Raw genomic sequence first — 19872 nt, forward strand, 5'->3', positions numbered from 1 at the left:
CGGATATGGGTTAAGTGTGATGTAGTGCAATTAAATGTAGGCATGTAGATTTGATTTAAAAACCGAAAACATATGACTTTTTTTAAATCTCTTCTAAAATATATTTGCAATTCATTTTTATGCATAATCGAATTTTTCAACAAAATCATCAGAACAAGTCATTGTTGGAAGAAGGGTTGAAATCTATATGTACACCCTTAAATGAAACAACACAGCGCACGAGTAACTTTTCACGCAGAGAGCAAAAAGACAAAGGAATTTTCACTCATATTTGTGTACGACTGGATCAACACAAAAAAGAAGGTGCTGATCCAGTGTTACACAAATCTGTGCGAATATTCTTTTGTCTTATCGGTCGCTGCGTGAAAGTTACTCGTTGTGCTGTGTTACATCGTGTTTTGCGTGTATCAATGCCATTGCAAGGGTTCAATCTCACCAAATCCGAACCAGGAAACATTTTCAGCTATCACGTCTCACGCTCGTTAATCTCACTTTTGAATCCAACCGGTGACCAACCGAACGAACGACCGACCAGTAAGGCGCGAAAACCTCCAATGAGTAGTGTGCATTTGCACGAACGTTAGAAGAGCTACTCTCGCAAATCGCCGCCGCTTTTCGTTATCACCACTCTCGAATCTCGGCGTACACTGAACGACTTTCAGTTTCTCGGGATGGAGCTGCTGTTCGGATACAATCCACCCACACGGCCCACTTGGATTGAATCGCCATTCTCGCGTGCATTTCTCGATACGAGAGGAAGCATCTCTCATTTTCACCACGAGAGAGCATTCGCGTTCGTACAACTCACCAAGCGTCTCCTTCCCTGAGCATGCTGTTTTTGCCAACCTTCGGGAGTGACGCCAAACGCGCGCGAAGGTTCGGTCCGTGGAAAAGTGCATCTCCCACACACTGCCGCCCGTCGTGGTCGGTTCGGCTAGCAGCTGGCTGACTCAGTTAACCCAGGAACAGGTTGACCGACCGACCGACCGACCACCACCATCATCATAGAAGAGGAACCTCCTAGCTGCTAGGAGTTAAGAGGACCACCAGAAGCTGCCTGCCAGTCAGTTGCTTTCGGGACAACCAACCAACCAGTCAGTCGGTGGTCGATCAAAGTAGCCAACGTGTGGAGACGCTCGGTCGTCGATAGTCGTTCGTTCAGTTGTCTGCTTTGGGAAGTTTTCCGCCGCGTTCAATCTTGTTCCGATCAGGGAAAAAGAAACAATCAACAACCAACCGTGTTTGTGCGAAATTTCCACCGCGTGAAAAGTGCCTTAATCCCAAATTGTGTTCCAGCCAGTCAGCCAGCCAGCCAGCGGCAATCAGCAGAAGAATAAATTTTGGATACAATAACAAACGCATTCGCACCGCGTTTTTTTTATTCCGCTGCCTACTCCATACCGCGTTCCGATCTTCCGTTGTCGTTGGTAAACTCAAAACAAAGTGAAACTAGGTGCCTACTAGAAGAAGAGGTGTTTTAAACTTGAAAACCGAAGAATAATCATCGTCGTCGTCGTGAGTGTTGGTGACGAGTAGTGAGAGTGCATCCTTTCGCAGTGATATTTTTTTTGCTGGTCGTTCTCTTGTTTCCATCCGGTGTGTCTGTCTGTTGGTGATCTGCTGGCGTGGCGTTTGCTCGGCGGCTGTGTTTTGTTTAGTTTCAAGCGAGGAGGCGGCAAAGAGGTTTAAGCGACCCTGAAAGAGCACTAGTAAGTAGTTACAACATCAAACAAATATGGATTATGGATAAGGATAGGGATTAGGATTGCTATTTATTTTCTAAGATAAAAAATAGAGTTCGCCATCTGGCAAAGAAGGATAAATTTCCTTCCTTCCTGGAGACATTGCTTCTTGAGTATCTATTGAGCGGTCCCCAAGAATTTCTTCTTAGATTCCTATTGACGAGTCTTCTAGAATAGTAGAAAGAAATATTTCCGTGCCATCGTTTGGAACATCGTCTGAACAACTTTAAGGTTTTCCCAAGAAGTTGCTTTTGGAATTTCTCGAGGTAATGCCATACCATTCCAATTGGTTATCTCTTGGAAATTGATGAAAATTTTGCAAAGAAAAAGTTTTAATCTTTAGGAGTTGCTTCTCGAATTTACCCAGATGTCCCTTTAAAATTCCACAGGGAGTTTCTTCAGCAGCTCCTTCAAGAATTCCACCACGAATCAGAGCTCATTAAGAAAATACTTGGCATCGAAGTAATCCACGATGATTTGTAGCAAGCCATGATTTAGTACTAGTTTAATAAATTTGTCATTTCACTATCGTTACTCAACCTATCAAGACGTCTTTCAAATACGATAGGTTATGGGCCCAGGTGCGGTGTCTTACGTGTCCACGCTTCTTCCGGAGTAATTTCTCCCGCCAACGCTCGTGTTGGACTGTGGTTGATAAGGTACACCGTTGTGTTCATCGCTTCCGCCCAGAACCTTTTGGGTAGATTCGCGTTGTTCAGCATGCTCCTTACTCTGTCCAGTATGGTGCAGTTCATCCGCTCGGCTACTCCATTTTGCTCGGGAGTGTATGGGCACGTCTTCTGATGTCCCACCCCATCTCGAGCCATACTTGCCTTGAACCTCGAATTGACATACTCACGTCCGTTGTCGCTGCGTAAAATTTTCAATTTCATGCCTGTATGACGTTCCGCCATAGCCTATTCTTCGTAGGCTTCCAGGGCTTGGTCCTTCGTCTCCAGCGTATAAATCACCACCATTCTCGTTGCATCGTCGATAAAGCTGCCACCAATCGAGAGAACTTGGAACGGTCCACACAAATCCGTGTGCACCAACTCCAACTTATCTTCGGTTCGACTGTCACTACAGGGAAACGAATCTCGCGAGTGCTTTCCCTGGATACACGCAACATACTTCAAATCCTCCGAGGTCTTGAATTGGATTCCATCCGCCATGGTTTGGAGCTTCTTCAAACCTTGCTTGTTAAGTTGTCCCATTCGTCGTGCCACATGCTCATGTCGGTGACTGCGTACGCTCGGTTGATCTCCCGTCGGTTGAGTCGGTACAATCCTTTTTCCGCAACCCCAGATGCAAAAATTTCTCCGTCTTGCATTAGCACTTGATATCCTTATTTGGTGACCAGCACATCGAACCCCTTGGCACAAATCTTACTTTCGGGTAGCAGCCCAAGTAACATTTTGATGACGGATTAGTCTTGAAGAGGTTTCGAGATCCGTCATAAAGCCTAATACCTTTTATTTTGGTTTTATTGTGGTTTTTAGAACCTCTTCAAGCCTGTTTAACTAAAAAATGTTACTTGGGAGGTTCGCTGCCAAGCTGGGAACTTCTAACACCTCTTGCAGGGCACCGTCACCTTCAACGCACTCCAAGTTGACCGTTCCTCTTGATTTCGAACACATGCTTCCGGATGTCGACGTCTCCTCCCCAATCTGCATCTGTGTAGCCAGCAATGTCCGGGTTCCCATTCTTCCTGTAGCATAAACGGTTGCCAGCGGTCCCTCGCAGATATCGGATTGCTTCCGATTGCTTCCTTGTAGAGTACAGCTTTCATGTCGTCTTCTTCCTCCTTCGTTTTCGGACACATCGATTTGTCCAAACGTAGACTAGGTTCGACGGGGTAGTTACAGAATGGTAGTTGGACATTTGAAACTTCTCCAGCATTTCTTCAATGTAATTTTCTTGATCCAGAAACACGGCTCCTTCATCTCAATCCCTTCTTATTCGCAGGCTTAGGCAATGCTTTGCTTCGCCAAGATCTTTCATCTGGAACCGGCTGCAAAGGAACTTCTTGAGTGCATTCTTCAGCAGAAAGCTTGGTGGTGAATATGAGGAAATCATCCACGTATACCGTCAAGAACAGCATCTTATTGCTTTCGACCTTGTAGTAAAGGCACGGATCCACTTTCGATCGCTCCAGTCCTCGGAGGGCCACATCCAGCTGCTGATTCCACACTCGGCTGGATTGTTTCAGGCCATACAGTGCTTTCTTCAGTCGGCATACTTTTGAAGATTAGTACATGGAACAGCCTGAGGGTTTCCTTAAAACAATAAGATTGAATAATGTCTATTGTATGTCCCTAGAGTTCTGTTTCCGTCTAGTCCAAGTATATTTCATGCACAACCTGAATTCAATTCCCGTCACATCTTCTACGTGGGACTGTACATAGGATGGTAGAAAATATGATTTGACCGTAGTCGGGTATTCGAAAAGACGGTCAAATTCTTTGCAATGCAAATCAAATCATGTGTTCAATGTACAATTGTACAGAAAGCATTTAAATTAAGATAGATGTAGCTTAGAAAAACGACCAAAATGTTTCAGTTAATATTTTTTCCCACCTGATCATTAAACGCCATCACAATGCAACGAATTAATCTTTCTTTGTGAAATACGTTGTTTCGTATGCAGAAAATCCACGCACACATTTGCCTGCATCTTCGCTGGAACGAAGACAACTGTTTGTTTACAATTCACCGAAAGGGAAAAAGCAATTTATTCCAATAATTGAGCGACTTTTGCTACTTTCTGCAGCAATGAAACAAACATTTTGAGTGTCACAGGCGTTAATGGGGTGTAAAATGAAGATCAGTATAATAAGTAAGTCTGGAAAAGTGAAAATTGAATGGTGATGAAGAACAATTCGGCTAGTTGCTGCTTTGGTGCGATTCCGATTACCTTCGGCATACGCAAAATGAGAAAAACTGTTTACGACTTCAGTAGAGTGAAATTGAAACGTAAAATTTTGCGTAATTATTCGATTTCCCGTGCTATAAGGACTGGTTATTGACGGTCTACATGTCTTTGCTTCCATCTAATGTGTCATTGGCAAAGGTTAGTTGCAATATCTTTAATTTTTGGCTATTTTGCATCTGATATGACGGGAATAAGCGTATTGGACGATTTAAATTTGTTCCTAATTCCTTCAGGAGTTTCTGTTAGGGTTCCACCGGCATTTCTTTCTGGGATTTCTTCTCAGATTCTTCAAACAGTTTTTTCTGTTCCAGGAGGTGCTTTTGGAAATCCTCCAAGAGTTACTTCTGCAAATCACAGTTGTTTCTGACAATCATTCAGAAGTTCCTTATGAAAGCCCTCCTCGTGTTCGTTACATATATTTTGCAGGAGTTATTTCTGAAAACTCTTCAGAAGTTTCTTCTGAACATACCTACTCCAGAAGTTCCTTTTGGGAATTCTTCAAAAGTTTTTTCTAAGAACTTGCAGGAGTTCACTCAAGAAATCTTCCAAGATATCCTTGTCAGAAATCTTCGGAATCAATAGGAATCCTTTGTGAATTTCTTATGCAAATTCTTCGGGTGTTTTCGGATAAATCCCTATATCGAAACCCTGGATCCCAGACTAAACTCATGTTCCATATAGGAGTCAACTCCTAACAGGCTAAACTCATAAATTCTCTCATTTCTGAATAATTTCTTTGAGAAATTCTTAAAGGAAATCCAATCCTTAGCAGAAGTTGCTGAAGAAATCCAAGATGGCATTTTTGGAGTAATCGAGAGATGAAATTGCTAGAAATCCCGGATAAAAGTTATGCAAGAATCTCCAGAAATAAGTTTCATGAGGAATACTCAGATGAACAATATATCCTAAAAGAGTCTCCACAAATAAAATTTTGGATAAATACCCAAATAAAATCGCTGAAGGTATTCTTAAACTTCGTCAACATATTTCTCCAGTAATTCTTTAAGAAAGATTCCTCCAGGAATTTTCATAAAAAAAATCGCAATAAACTTTTCTAGGGCTTCCACCAAGGGTTTCCCGAGAAGTTTCTTCAGGCATATCTCCAGAAATTCCTTCTGGGGTTCCTTCAAAAATTTTCCTAGCATTTCTTCCAGTGAATCAAAATTCAACCATCGCGCAACAATGAAGACAATGTCGCAACCTGTATTTGTTGCGACAAAACAACCCATGCGACATAAGTTTGTCCCAACTTGAAAATAATGGAATTAACATCGTACACCACGAGTTTAGAGATTTTTAAGCCTTGCATTGCGATTTTCGAACGGTAACTTCGAGTCGGTAAACACTGCAACTCTGGTGAAGCTCTATCATCAAACAGTTTCGACTTTGGCTTAGCAATAATTGATTATTCACGAGTTGAAAAGTACGCAACAAATTCAGCTTCCGTTTTGTCTGCAACAAAAAATTTCGAGATCATGTCATTATCTGTCACCAGTAGGGATAAAGACTAATCGTCGCACCTTCTTTGTTGCTTATTTTGTGCCTCTTTTGTCTGACAATTCTCTTCACTGATTTCTTCAGATATTCCTCCAATGATTAATTAACCTTCATTTGGCATCACATTGAGAATTGTTCGCTGGCATAGTGTACGGTTTAGGTAAAAAATTACCCTAATGCCAAAGCAGGATTGAAAAGTACTTCCTTACTATTTCTACAGGAAATCTACTGAAGATTTTTACAGAAATCCTTTCAGAGATTTATGCTGATATTTCAGAGAATCCTGCAGAACTTGTTCAGAGATTCTTTCAGGAATTTATCAGAAGTTCTTCCATAAATTGCACAAATATTATTTAAGAATTCTTTAAGGAATCCTTGAAAGAATTTCTGAACAAATCCCAGGAGAAGTATCTCAAGAAATCCCTTAACCCTCCTTTGACATTACGGTCATTTTTGACCCAAACCGTACACTACGCCAGCGAACTGTTACCAACGTGATGCAAAAGGAAGGTTAAAAAAAAAAACTTTTGGAGATACCTTTCAAAGTTCTTAGAAGAAATATTTGAAAATTTTCCGGAGGATTCCGTGGACAAAAAATCGTGCAGCAGTTTATGAAGTTATCTCTAGGGAAATTTCTGGGTGCAAGCCTGCGGTATGCTATCTAGTAGAATACAGGAAGAAAAATTCCTTAAGATGGCTACTTGATTCCTAAAAATAACTCATGAAGGATTTCAGGAAGAACTCCGCCAATAATCCAAACGAAAAATTGCTTACGAAATTTCTGGATCGATTCCTGTAAAAATTCTTCAGAAAGAAATCTCTTTAGAAATGTCTGCAGAATAAATTGCTGTAGAAATTGTAGACAAAGGCACTGATGAAATTCTCGAATAAATTTCTCAATGAATTTCAGAGGGATCCCTAGAGAATTTTCCAAAGGAATCTCCTGGAGATCCCTCAGAAGGATTTTTTATACGTTTCTTATACTATTTCCAGAAGGAATTTGTACACAAAATTCTTGAAGAATTTCCTGGAGGTATTTCCGGAGAACTTTTAAATAATGGAATCCTTGGAAAAACTCTTGAACTTAACTGAAGGAATTCCTGAACAAATCGCTAGAATGTATTTAAAAAGAAATGACTAGAGTAATTACAGAAGAAATTGCTAGAAGAATTCCTAATGCAAAAAATAACTCCTAGAGGAATCTCTGGAGGAGTTCCTAAAGAAATCCTAGGATAACTTCTTCTAGAATTTCCTGGCTCCTATATGCATCTCTCCAAAATTATCCTAGAGAACTCCAATACAAATTAGTGGAGAAATTCCTCTAGAAATCTTCGAAGAAAGTTTTCAGGTTGGAGGTAACCCTGGAGAAATTCTTGGGTGCATCGGAAATTTCTGAATGAATCTCTGAATTAATTTCTGAAGAGATCCCGAGAAGAGTTTCTGAAAGAATTACTTGGGAAATTCCTGGAGCAATCCCTGGAGGAATACCTGGAAATTCCTGGAGGAATACCTGGAAATTCCTGGAGGAATTCCTAGTGGAATTTCTTGAGTAATTCCAGCCTGAAGGAATTATTTGAAAAATTCTTGCTTGGAGGAATTGATGGCGAAATTGCTGGAGAAATTACTATAGAAGTTTCTAGAAGAATCCCTGAAGCAGTTCCTGGAGGAATCTGTGGAAAAAATCCTGGGGAAATCCTTGGAGGAATCCCTGAAACATTTTTTGGAAGAATCTCTGGCGGAATTCCTGAAGGAATTACTGGAGGATTGCCTGGAGGAATTCATAGATAAATTCCCGGAGGAATTCCTAACGGAACTCCTATAGGAATTCCTGGAGAAATCTCTGAAGCAATTCCTGGAGGAATTCTTTAAGGAATACCTGGAGGAGCAGTTCTTGGATGAAGTTCTGGAGGAATCTCTGGAGGAGTTCCTGTAGAAATACCTGGAAAATTTTTAGGAGGAATTCCTTGAAGAATTTCCGAAGGCATCCATGGAGGGTTCCCTGGTGAAATTCCTGGAGGAATTACCTTTGGAATTGCTGAAGGAATTCTATGAGGAATGCCTGGAGGAATTCCTGCAGGAACTCCTGGAGGAATCTCTGAAGGATTTTCTTAGAAATTCCCGGAGAAAGTACAAGAGAAATCGCAGAAGGAATTATTGGAAATCTTGAGGGGATTCCTGGATGAACGCTTGGAAGAATTCCTTGAGGAATCCCTGGAGCAAAGAATTCCTAGAGGAATCTCTCAACCGTTAGGATCCGAAAGGATCGTATATGACCCCAACATTAAAACGGCTGAATAAATTCACACATTCAATAAAATATAATACTGACTTCGGCAAAGTTGTTGCTAATTGGAATGGGAATATTTGTATTTGAGACTTTATTGACGCCCTAGAACATCGTGAACACCATGAAGTTTGGAGAAACGTAATAATTGACATGTCAGTTGTTCCAAAAACTGGATTTGGATATGAGTTCATTTGTAAGGAGTGTATCGTTAATTATGAGTACACCTTAAAATTGCTGTATTTCAAAATGTTTTATTTATTTTGTAAATTAAATTCAATTACATTGTTCATTGACCATCAGAAAAGCCCATGACATGATTTTATATTTAATTTTTCGTGAATCTTGCCACCTCTGGCACTTTCTTCTTGGCGTGCTTCATAAGGTTTTGGACAACCGTTCCGACGATGGTTTCGCATACGTTGACCCAGTTTTTCTTGAATTTTGTGACGTCCTCTGCTCCTCTATCCTTTTTGCGTAGTTTCCCTTTCATCAAAGTTAACTATTTCTCAATGGGCCTTATTTACGGGAAATTTAGAGGATTCATTGCCTTTTCCACAAATTGAACATTGTTTACTTCATACCTGTCAAAGGTGTCACGCGCATAGTGGCAGGATGCCAAATCCGGCCAAAGTAATGTAGGACCTTTGTGCTTTCAGATGAGTGGCAGAATATGTTTCTGGAGACATTCCTTCCGGTATATTTCGACGTTCATACCTGGGACGGTCAAGAAAGGTGACGATTTCATACCACATTGACAAATTGCTTGCCTAACCAACACATTTTCCCATTTTTTTCGCAAAAAATCGATTTCTCCTAATTTGTAACATCCGTGCCATGCTTAACAGTGAAAATCTGTGCCCCTGGAAGTACCTTGTAGTTCAATTTGACATACGTTTCATCATCCATGAATATCCACATGCAATTTTTGCTCAAAACATCGTCGTACAGCTTCCAAGCCTGAGTTTTCACATAATCCGCCAGAATTTGACTGCGTTTTGGACATTTCTGTTTTGGGTAGGTCTTCGGGGAATTACGCTCTTTGGCGCGTTGAACCATACCAACAGTCGTTTCACACTTTTTTGCGTAATCTCTAATGGATACCTCCTATTTTCCTTCAACGATTTTACAAGTTTTGCTGTTCAAATTTGACTTGGACGCACCTGTTTTTTGCCGCGCCCGGGTAAGTCTTTCAGAGTGTTATGCATACCGAATCGTTTGATAGCATTTTGGACAACTAAAACCCTAACACATTCAATTTTTGCAAATTTTCTTAGCGATGTTCATTTTTCCTTGCAGTGCCTGGTCACAATCGATTTTCGCTTCTGCTCCGTAAACCCTCGCATTGTTCCACTTAAGGAAAAACTTTAACTTTTAATGAAGATTATCGTTTGTTTACAACGTTAGCAACACATAGACACAAAGCAGTTAACAAAATAAGGCATAGTCTTTTTATTACAGAGCCTCAAAGGTGTACTCATAATTAACGATACAGTCCTTATTCATTCAACCTTCGTCAGGAATATCAAAAGGTGTTTTATATTCTGGGATGTTCTAGGTGGCCAAACTGTCCTATAGTCAAGACCTTCAAATCTACAAGAATAATTTTATGTGTTTTCGTTATAAATAATAGCATTGCATAATCTACTGGAATCCATGAAGCTCTTGAAAACTACAATGCCATTTATAGGCACTATAGAGATATTCCAGGTCAGCCAAACTTCATTGGATTTCAGAACTTCAGGTCTACACTCGTAACAGTAGCCATATCTGTTAGACTGAGTAACGTCACATAATCATCCGCGGTTACTGGACCAACCTGAAATCTACTAGAAATTATTATGAACATTTGGGACATTCAGGGTCGGCCCAAATAGTCCTGAAGTTTAGCTCTTGACAAAAACAGTAGTTGTTCTCACAATGAGATGTAAAATTACATATACAACTGTAATCTGTAATTCTCCTGTCATTTCCTAGATCATTACATGATAGTTTTGAGATACTCCAGATAAACCAAACTACTCCTGAAACCATAGTTTCAGGTCTCTACACTTGTGATAATAGCTTTTGTCACTACGTAAAGTAGTGTTACATAATCCATTGTATTTATCAAGGTAGTTCGAGGAACAATAAGCGTTGTTATATACTTTTGGGATAATGTGGGCCATTCTTACTGTTATGGACCCATGTAACATTTTTTAGTCAAATAGATTAAAAGAGATTCCCAGAACCTCCATAAAACCAAAATAAAAGGTATTAGGTTTTATGACGGTTCTCAAAACCTCTACAAGACTAATCGGTCATCAAAATGTTGAAAATTTCGTATGAACAAAAGTCGACAAGGGGAGGGGCGGGGGGTGGTCTGAGATGACCAAAAATGAGTACGTAGTTTGTGGACAGCGCCATGATAGTTTTGTGCTAATTTAGGTCATCCAATATTGCATGGAGTGCAATGCTAGCCAGCTACACTGAAATGATACATAATAAATCATATTTACTAATATTCTTCACAGACTAGTATGCATTGTTCTGTACCTTTGAAGCATTTAAGGTTGTTTTAACTTTTATGAAACTCATTTTGAAATCTACATTCGTTGTAGTCATTATTTGTGCTATAAAAAAGTTATGTACGTTACCTAGTCTAACCCACCCAAATCCGTGAACTTCTGTGAAACTCCATAGCCATTTCAAAATACCTTTGAGATATTTGAGGCTTACTAAACTTCCCTACAACAAAGAACTTCCAGCTAAGGTGAAGATATGACGAAGCCACATCTCGAATTTTCAAGAGCATTCATCTGAAAAGCCACATAACGGTTCGTGCTGAGAAGTTGATCGATTGGTCACCACCGTCTTTTGGTTCTTCAGATTTGTGCTCTTGAAAATTCGAGATGTGGCTTCATCACATCTTCCCCTTAACGTTTGTATCAAAATACTGTCTCTTTACATAAAGTAACCCCACATAGCCAATCTCGTTCACTGAATAGTTAAAGATTACAAGTTATTTTTAGAATTTTTTGGGGTATTCTACATATAACTAGACAGGGTTTAAATCAATAATCATTCCAAGATACTTTTGCTGCTTAGCATCAAAACTTTAGAAGTATGTAGAAAAAACTCTTTAATAACACTTGGAAAAATTCCGTCTTGAAAGGGTTAAACCAAGCTTGCATGTTATGTGGTGAAATTCAATTATAAGATGGAAGGAGTACTTTTAGAGAAAAACTTAACGAAATTGCTTGTGGGTTTCGGAAATAAAGTTCGGTAATTATGGATAAAATCCGTAATTATTAGAATAGTTTATTTCTTGAAAGCATTTTTCTGGAATTCTGAAAATTATTGGTAATTTTGAGGTGGCTCAAATTAAAAAAAAATCAGTTGAGCTTCAATTTCCATTTTCTCCAATACCAATTATTGACGAATGTTGGATCGTAGCAAGCGGTGTGCGTGGACGGCTGCGTTTTCAAATCGCGATTCGCGATTCCCCAATGTTTTGAATTTGGCCGACCGAATCGAATAAAACAGCTGGTAACGACAAGCCTTCCGGCAAAATTTTCCATAAAATATAACTCGATTATAAACCAAATTATAATCAGGTTATTGTAGAAGAAATGTTACTTAGGATGCAAAGCACACACCAATCTCAAGACCACGTTTATGGTTTCTGATTCAACATATCACAAAATAATATTAATATGGAATGAGCTCACCAATAAATATTCATTCCTTACGCGGAAATTTGTTTTATAAAGTGTTGTTCGTAGATTTCGTAGATCTTCTAAATTTGATTAACAGCTACTAGCTTTTATATAGTTGCATTTAGCAGGCTGCCTTTTACCGTTAGGAAAAAGAAACGAGTGATTCAATTAAAACTATTAGCAAGAGGAGAATGGTTCGTGGGAGAAACAGCTGATTTTGGCTGAAAAGTGTGAATGCTGTGTCATTGTAAATTGCATAATTTCGATCGCGTCGACCAACCCCTGTGCAGTGGTGCACTTGGTTGGTTGTCTCGATCGCTCGCATACCTTTCGTTGAACATTGAGCTCACTGAGCAGCAGGTAATTAAAATTTCCTCGAGCTGAGGATTTAATTCTGCTGCTTTGGGGCGTTTATTTTCGTAGGGGGAAATGCAATTGTACGAATCGAAACGTGCGATGGTAAACAACAACAACAACGGTTGGGATTGTATTAAATAGTAAGAAACTATTCAAGATCATGTTTTTGGGTTCATTTTTCAGTGTCAAGGTTGCACCTTGGGCTTGGGTGATGCGGTTTACTGCATGGAAAGCGGACAAATCTGCTAATGAAGGATATAGTTGATGAATCACGAGCGATTAAGCGAGGAGAATAGAATTTCCTTGAATAATGTTGTAGTTTGAGAGCAAGTGGTGGCGCTGTGCGCGTGCTAATTGCTAATAAATCAATCGCAGCCCGTTTCTTAGGTCGAGCGTAAAACGTTAAATTATTTTGATGACAGCTTTTAAATTTGCGAATAGTGTGAAAGCTCGAGGGCCGGTATAACCAAAGCGATAAACGCACTGGTATTTATAAAGACCATGCTCAAGTTACATTTTATATCCAAATAGACTAGACGAGGCTCTTAGAACCATCATCAAACCAAAAAAAAGGTGAAAGGTATGAGGGTTTTCAAAACTTGTTCAAGACTTATTGGTCATCAAAATGTAACTTCCCAAATACTACTATTGGTCTTGTAAATCTTACACCTCTTCTAGTCTATTGGACTAAAATGTTCCTTGGGTTTGGTGCTGAGGATTTCTGGATTCTATTCCCACGTTAGTCTAGGGTCTACGCGTATTGTTATTGAATTACTTGGGCATATAGTAACATCGTGTGCTCTTATCGCTTGTTTTGTTATTCATATAGGGCCTTGTACCATTTGGGCAGGTGTACCTATTTTGGGAACTTGATGCTATAACTAAGTCAATCTCAAACCAATTTATTTGAATTTTGGTATAGGGTTAGATACTGTACGTAACTCATCGTGTGCCAATTAGGTATAAAATTGATTTAGTTACAGCGGCATGTGCCAAAAATAGGTACAGCTGCCCAAATGAAAAAAAACCCTAGCATTATTACTTACTTTGTTATTAGTTTGATATCATAACTAATTTTGCTTTCGGATTGTTATCAATAACTTTAAAATAACAATATTTGTAATTGAAATATTTCCAAAATTCATTGTTATTATGTTGATATCGAACTAACAAAACATGTTATTAAATTGGCCTTGCAGGAACATATTTTTGTTATGATTTTTGTTATTTTGCCGCTTATGACAGCCAAGTTTATAACATAATTTGTTACGTTAATAACATGAAAATAACTTATTTCATTACTCAGTTATTTTGCCAAAATAACACATTTTCTTATGCTGTTGTTATTCCCTTCTGCTCGGGAACAAAACCTTCTTCTTCTTCTTCAAATCTTCTTATTTTAAGCTTATTACGAGGGAGCAAGAACAGAATAATAAAATACACTGTTGTTTGGAGCTTGCTTCTTGAGATTTGTGCGTCTGAAGTTCTTATGCATTTTTGAAGCGGGATTTCAAGACGTTTGTCCTTAAACTATCAACTCTGTATTCTAAGATTGATTGATTGGTTTGTCTTTATTAGAGAGACTTTCAGCCCTTGGCTGGTTCGTCTCTAAAAAATGTATTCTAAGATATTTATCACAGTGTCCTCAACTAAATAGTGGAGGGTGATGTGGAGCGGACCTGGTCCTCTCTCCTCTCCTCTTCTTGGCGTAACGTCCTCACTGGGACAAAGCCTGCTTCTCAGCTTAGTGTTCTATGAGCACTTCCACAGTTATTAACTAAGAGCTTCCTTTGCCAATGACCATTTTGCATGTGTATATCGTGTGGCAGGCACGAAGATACTCTATGCCCAAGGAAGTCAAGGAAATTTCCTTTACGAAAAGATCCTGGACCGACCGGGAATCGAACCCGTCACCCTCAGCATGGTCATGCTGAATACCCGTGCGTTTACCGCCTCGGCTATATGGACCTGGTGTGATGGTTAGAACACTTGACTATCACGCCTAGGACCTGGGATCGAATCCCACTCCCGACATACTCACAAAATGTGAGTTCTTCCTTCGGAAGGGAAGTGAAGCGTGGGTCCCGAGATGAACTAGCCAAGGGCTAAAAATCTCGTTAATACAGATAAAATAAAAAAGAGGAGGGTGACCCCACGCGCGTCGAAAATGACTGATCAGCTCGTGTGCGTGTGTATGTCTTTTAAGTTTGACTGTGCCGCGTCCTACTGAATTGCTTTTTCGGCTTAACGTAAGTAAACACACGCGACCCCCCGTCCGCGTCCCCAATACCCTGTGCTGTGACACATTTCTTCGCCCCTTCCGTATATGTAACGAATCGCGAGCGATACAACAGCCAGTCAGTGGGTGCGATTTTCTTGAAAACTACTACACCGCCGCCAACGCCTCCCAAAAATCGTCGTCTGCGAGACGAGGAAACCGACGCACGGCGACAGAAGAAAATCGTTACAGGGATTTTCTTTGTCATCAAAATGCGCTGTACCAGGTGGGGTGAGGAGGTGACGAAGGTGATGGCAAACGTATGAGGAATATGAGACAAGCACCGCCGGTTGGACTTGGCCGAGGTTGCACACGGACGCGGACGACAAACGCGCGATACACAACGTTCGTGTCGTGTGTGATATTTATTTGCCATTTCGCACCGTCCTCGTCATCATCGTCAACGGCTCAGCTGTTGTGTTTGAATTTTCGAGGCGGTTTTTTCGCGAGAGGAAAACATGAATTGGTTTTTCGTTCGTTTTTCTGTGCTACCGGGATTACTTGGCGGGTGTCGGGCCGCGCCACGCCGCCGGTTGCAGCAGCAAATATCAACAACAACAATAGGTACACAATACACATGCCACCTCGTTTGGGAGGTTTGGGAGCAGAATACGTATGCCCTGTACGACCGCAGAGTTTCTGCGATTAATCAATCATCGATTGATTGATTAACGCTTTGCAATTATGTGGCGTAGTGCGATGGATTTATATCGGGATCGATGCTTTCAACACATTGCTGTTTGAGATCCTTTTTCGACATTAGGTTGGTACATACTTTTGAAATTGGCGTTTGAAATTTTAAATTTAAAAAATAATAATCTAGAAATATTTAGCAAAAGCAATGAACTTCTTTTAATAGTATTCTTTCAAAATTTAACCGAAAGAACTGCTTGTTTGCAAAATTGACATAAAATTAGGAAAACAAAAAACAATTATGATGGGGCTTGAACTCGCGACACCTTTTAAACATGACCAGTGTTTTAACCACCTAAGCCAAAGAACACGGTTTAATACTGTTAACCCTCGAGCGATCGCGTTGTTGTATCTTGTACAACACGTTGAAAAAATCTCGCTTTTTATGTTCAGCATTAGCGTGATACTGGCGGTGGTGGCCAACCGCGCGAGTTATGAAAGGTTAAATGGAAAGCCAAGCTGAACCCAAATCCAGACCAGGAACTCCTATCTCAACTAAGAAAGACTATTAAACAATTCAGGACTTCTTCAGAAGTATTGCTTTGGAGATCGCGCTAAGACATGTAAAATCTTTTATTTTCTCTTTAATAATGAGATATGTAGTCCTAAGCTAGTTCATCTCAGGACCCACGTTTTACTTCCCTTTCGAAGCACACATTTTGTGAGTTTTTCGAGAGCGTAATTCGATCCCAGGTCCCTGGTGTGATGATCACCTACTTAATCCATCACACCCGATCCGCTCCACTCACGTAAAATCTTCGTCAGTACAAAAACAAATGCGACCCAAAAGTTAGAATATGGTATTAGAGCCTTGAACTCCATAAAATAGTCGCCATCTTTAATTTGGGCCGCCATCTTGGATTTCTAACCATCATCTGGAATATTCTGGTCACCATTTTTGGATTACGGACGTCTTCCATATTGGATGGTCTTGATCTTGAACTTTGCACCACCATCGTGAATTTTCTGTTTTAACTCCACACAAAATTTGTCTACCTTGCTTAAGGTTACAAAAATCGGCACAGTTTGATGTGTCGCATGATGGCGCTTGGTTCAGTTTTATATATGGCCGGTTCTACCGGTGCAGGTTCGAATCACTAAAATGGCCATAACTCTGGGACACCTCGCCCGATATGGATCATTTCCATTAGCAAACAATGGGGCAAATTCTGGTTTGGTTCGTGCTAAAACCGTTAAAGGAAGTGGCGTAAAAGTAAGTGACCTTGGCAGTACACAGACAAACATACTTTCTTACGAGGATCAGAGTTGCAAAATATTGTGATATCGCACAGTGGGAGAAATAGGTATGTATGAAACGCGAATAAATTCAATATCTTTGCTTGTAGTGGATGGGTTCGAATGAATTTTTGACATAAACTGCAAAAATCGCTATAGCTTCAGATAAGGAGGGTGCCGATTGTTCTCCGACGGACACACGAAAGAATGGTAATCGGTGAGCTTGTTCTATATTTTTCTCTGAAAGAAAAAAAAAACGCAGCGCTTTTTCAGGAGATTTGAGCCCGAGTCTCACCGTAAATTCGACTTCAATTTGTACATCTCTCACTCAACAAGTAAAGTCTAATCTTTTGAATTAGGTAAAACTTCCATTCGGCTGGTGCAGCTGCAAATATCGATAGTAATAATTAATGCATTAATCGGAACGTTAAGGACCATTCGTAGCGATATTCGGACACTAGGTGGAGCTAGCGATCATGCACTTTCTGACCCTGATTATTTTTTTTTTATTTGTCGTCAATCAAGAGTAGACCAATTTAGAGAAATGATGTCTTCGGCACAGTTTTATAGGCTCACTCTATGGATACAGGATCCCTATAACCACAGCTGTAAATGCGTGGGTATTCAACATGACCAAATTCGATTCCCGGTCGATCCAGGAACTTTTCGTAAGGGAAATTTCCTTCACTTCCTTTGGTTTAGAGTATTTATCTTCATGCCTACACGACACGATATACACAGGCAAAATGGTCATTGGCTGGGGAAGCTTTCAGTTAATAACTGTGGGATTGTTTATAGAACACTAAACAGAGGCTTTAATAATGTGTTGTTGTATTATTTATTTCTTACAACTTCAACAACACAGTTACCCAAACTTTTGCTCAAACAGCATCAAATTAGGCAAGAAATCATATAACCCACGCTGTTTGCACCATTTCATTGCAGAAATGGAGAATCGATCATCTCACCATACAAAAATCCAGCTCACTACTTTCAATCTAGTACTTCACTGATTGCTTCCTATTGTTGAATTAACCCAAAAGTTATAGTACACGTTAACATAAATATATAATGAAAGAAGCAGGCTTGTCCTAGTGAGGACGTCACGCCTAGAAGAAGAAGACGAAGAAAAATACAATGGATTCAGGGCAGGCGTGGTCCGGGAGTTTCATGGCACTCAAGGGTGTTTCAGCATCTTTGCAGGAGGTTTCAGATGACTTTCAGAGATCTTTTAGTGGTTTTGTTAGTGAAGTTTTAGAGTGTTTTAGGTATGTTTTAGAATAACCCAAGAGGGTCCAGGAACGTATTTAAGGGCGTTTCAGGAGGTTTCAAGAGGTTTTATTGAACGATTCAGGAGGTTGTTTTGACGGTTCCAGGAAAAATCAGGGGTTGCAGTAGATTTAAATGGGTTCCGGTGTCAGGAAGCCACACAGCCTCCCAGAAATGCCCATTAAACACAGGCCCTGAAAAAAATTTACTAAAACCCTCTTAAATGTCACCAAAATCCGTTAACGCTCTTAAAATTACAGAAACGATCCTGGAAACCTTTAAAACGCATGAAACACTTGTGAAATCCCCCAGGAAACTCCCTGAAAACTCACGAAACCTCCTGAAATCACTAAGAATTTCAAATATATGAAACATCCATCCTAAAACCACTTGAAATGCCCTGAGATTCTCTTGAAAGCTTCAAAAACCACTTGAAACCTCTCGGAACGCTTCTGAAACCCCCTGAAACTCCACAAAACATGTAAAATGTAATGCTAAAAACATGTAAATCAGAAAACATTTATGAAATTTCTCTAAAAGTCTCCCGAAAGCTCATTAAACCCCCTGAAATCACACATTTGAAGGCAAAATACGTTTAATTGACAAATTAAAGTGTAAATTTGTAAAAAAAAAAAAAACATTTGTTTTGATGGGATTCGAACCTAACAACCCGTATCGCTAGTCCGGCGCTTTAATTAACTAAGTCACAGAATAAGTTAAGATTGTGTGCTTCTGAAATCTCCTGAAACACCTGTGTAATTTCCCTTGTACTCCTCTGAAAACTCCACGAAAGCCCCTGAAATGCTTTACCCGGGTAGAGGAAAAGAGCTTAATAATGACATATTTTGATATTGAGATCAAAATGTGATATTGGTTTGATTGACATAAGAGATAAAAGATCTAAAAATAATATCTGAAAAGTGCTCCTGACACATCATCATCATCGTCAGTACTTCACCTCTACCCGGGTAGAGTTCTACCCCATGTAACGCCATAAAAGCCTCTGAAATCTCCTACAACTCTCCTAAAAACCCTTAGTGCGTTTCTGAAAACCCCCTAAATCTCTCCAACCCCCTGCTACATCCTGAAACTTATTTAAATCCCCAAAAATGCTATCGGAAACGCCATTAAAACCTCGTGAAACGCACTGAAACTCTATAAAACCCCTTAAAGCTCCTTGAAGCACGTTTGGACCCACTGAAATCCTTTAAAGCTGACGTTCCCGGGAGCTCCTAAAATCCCTTGAAACGCCAATAAACCTCCTTGGAATGCCCTGACACTCTCTAACCTACAAAGCCACCCCTCTGAAGATCCTTAAAATGCTTCTGAAACCGACTGAAACCCTCTAAAAAAACTCCCAAAATTTCACCTAAAATACCCCCAGGGGATTCCTTTAGCGATTTTTTCTAGGAATTATTAAAGGGGTTTTTGCAAAGATTTTTCCAGGTATTTCTTTAAGGCTTTCTCCAGAATTTCTTGAAGACATGCGAATTTCTTGGGCAATTCTCAGGAATTACTGCTGGGATTTCTTCTAGGAGGAATCTAGAGATTTTGTTCCATGAATCCCTGCAGAAGCTCTAGTTTGAATTTCTTAGGAAATTCTTTCAGATATTCCTCAGGATTCATTTAAGGATTTCTGCAGCAGCTCCTTCAAATATTCTTTCAGAACTTTTATTATGGATTTATCTAGAAATTCCTCTAGAGAGTTTTCTATAAATCCTCTATGAATTATAGTGATTTCTCAAGGGATCTTTCAGAGACTACTCTGCAGATTCCTCCAGTATTTTTTTCAAGGACAAATCTAGGAATTCCTGAAATTCGCCAAAAACGAGAAATGCCTGTGAACCTTCCAGAAATGCCTTTGAAATCCCCTAAAACCCCCTCAG

General features: G+C 39.9%; 2 protein-coding genes across 7 annotated transcripts in view; one reads left to right on the forward strand and one right to left on the reverse strand.

Moving 5' to 3' along the window:
• LOC109433644 (glutamine-dependent NAD(+) synthetase) overlaps positions 1-19872 on the reverse strand; it is a 297418-nt gene that overhangs the window by 169866 nt on the left and 107680 nt on the right. The gene's annotated exons all lie outside the window — the stretch shown is intronic.
• The window catches only part of LOC109433641 (cytosolic carboxypeptidase 2), a 225163-nt gene that overhangs the window by 96958 nt on the left and 108333 nt on the right, over positions 1-19872 (forward strand). The window contains exon 1 of one of the 5 annotated variants that reach the window (XM_062844186.1): positions 778-1713. The exons of 3 other annotated variants lie outside the window; for them this stretch is intronic. The gene's annotated coding sequence lies outside the window, so the exon portion shown is untranslated. Of the gene's footprint in view, positions 1-777; positions 1714-19872 lie in introns of those variants that run through there. One more of the 5 variants, XM_062844185.1, reaches the window with a different exon arrangement.

Source organism: Aedes albopictus, chromosome 1 (assembly GCF_035046485.1).
Source record: "Aedes albopictus strain Foshan chromosome 1, AalbF5, whole genome shotgun sequence".
Taxonomy (NCBI): Eukaryota; Metazoa; Arthropoda; class Insecta; order Diptera; family Culicidae; genus Aedes; species Aedes albopictus.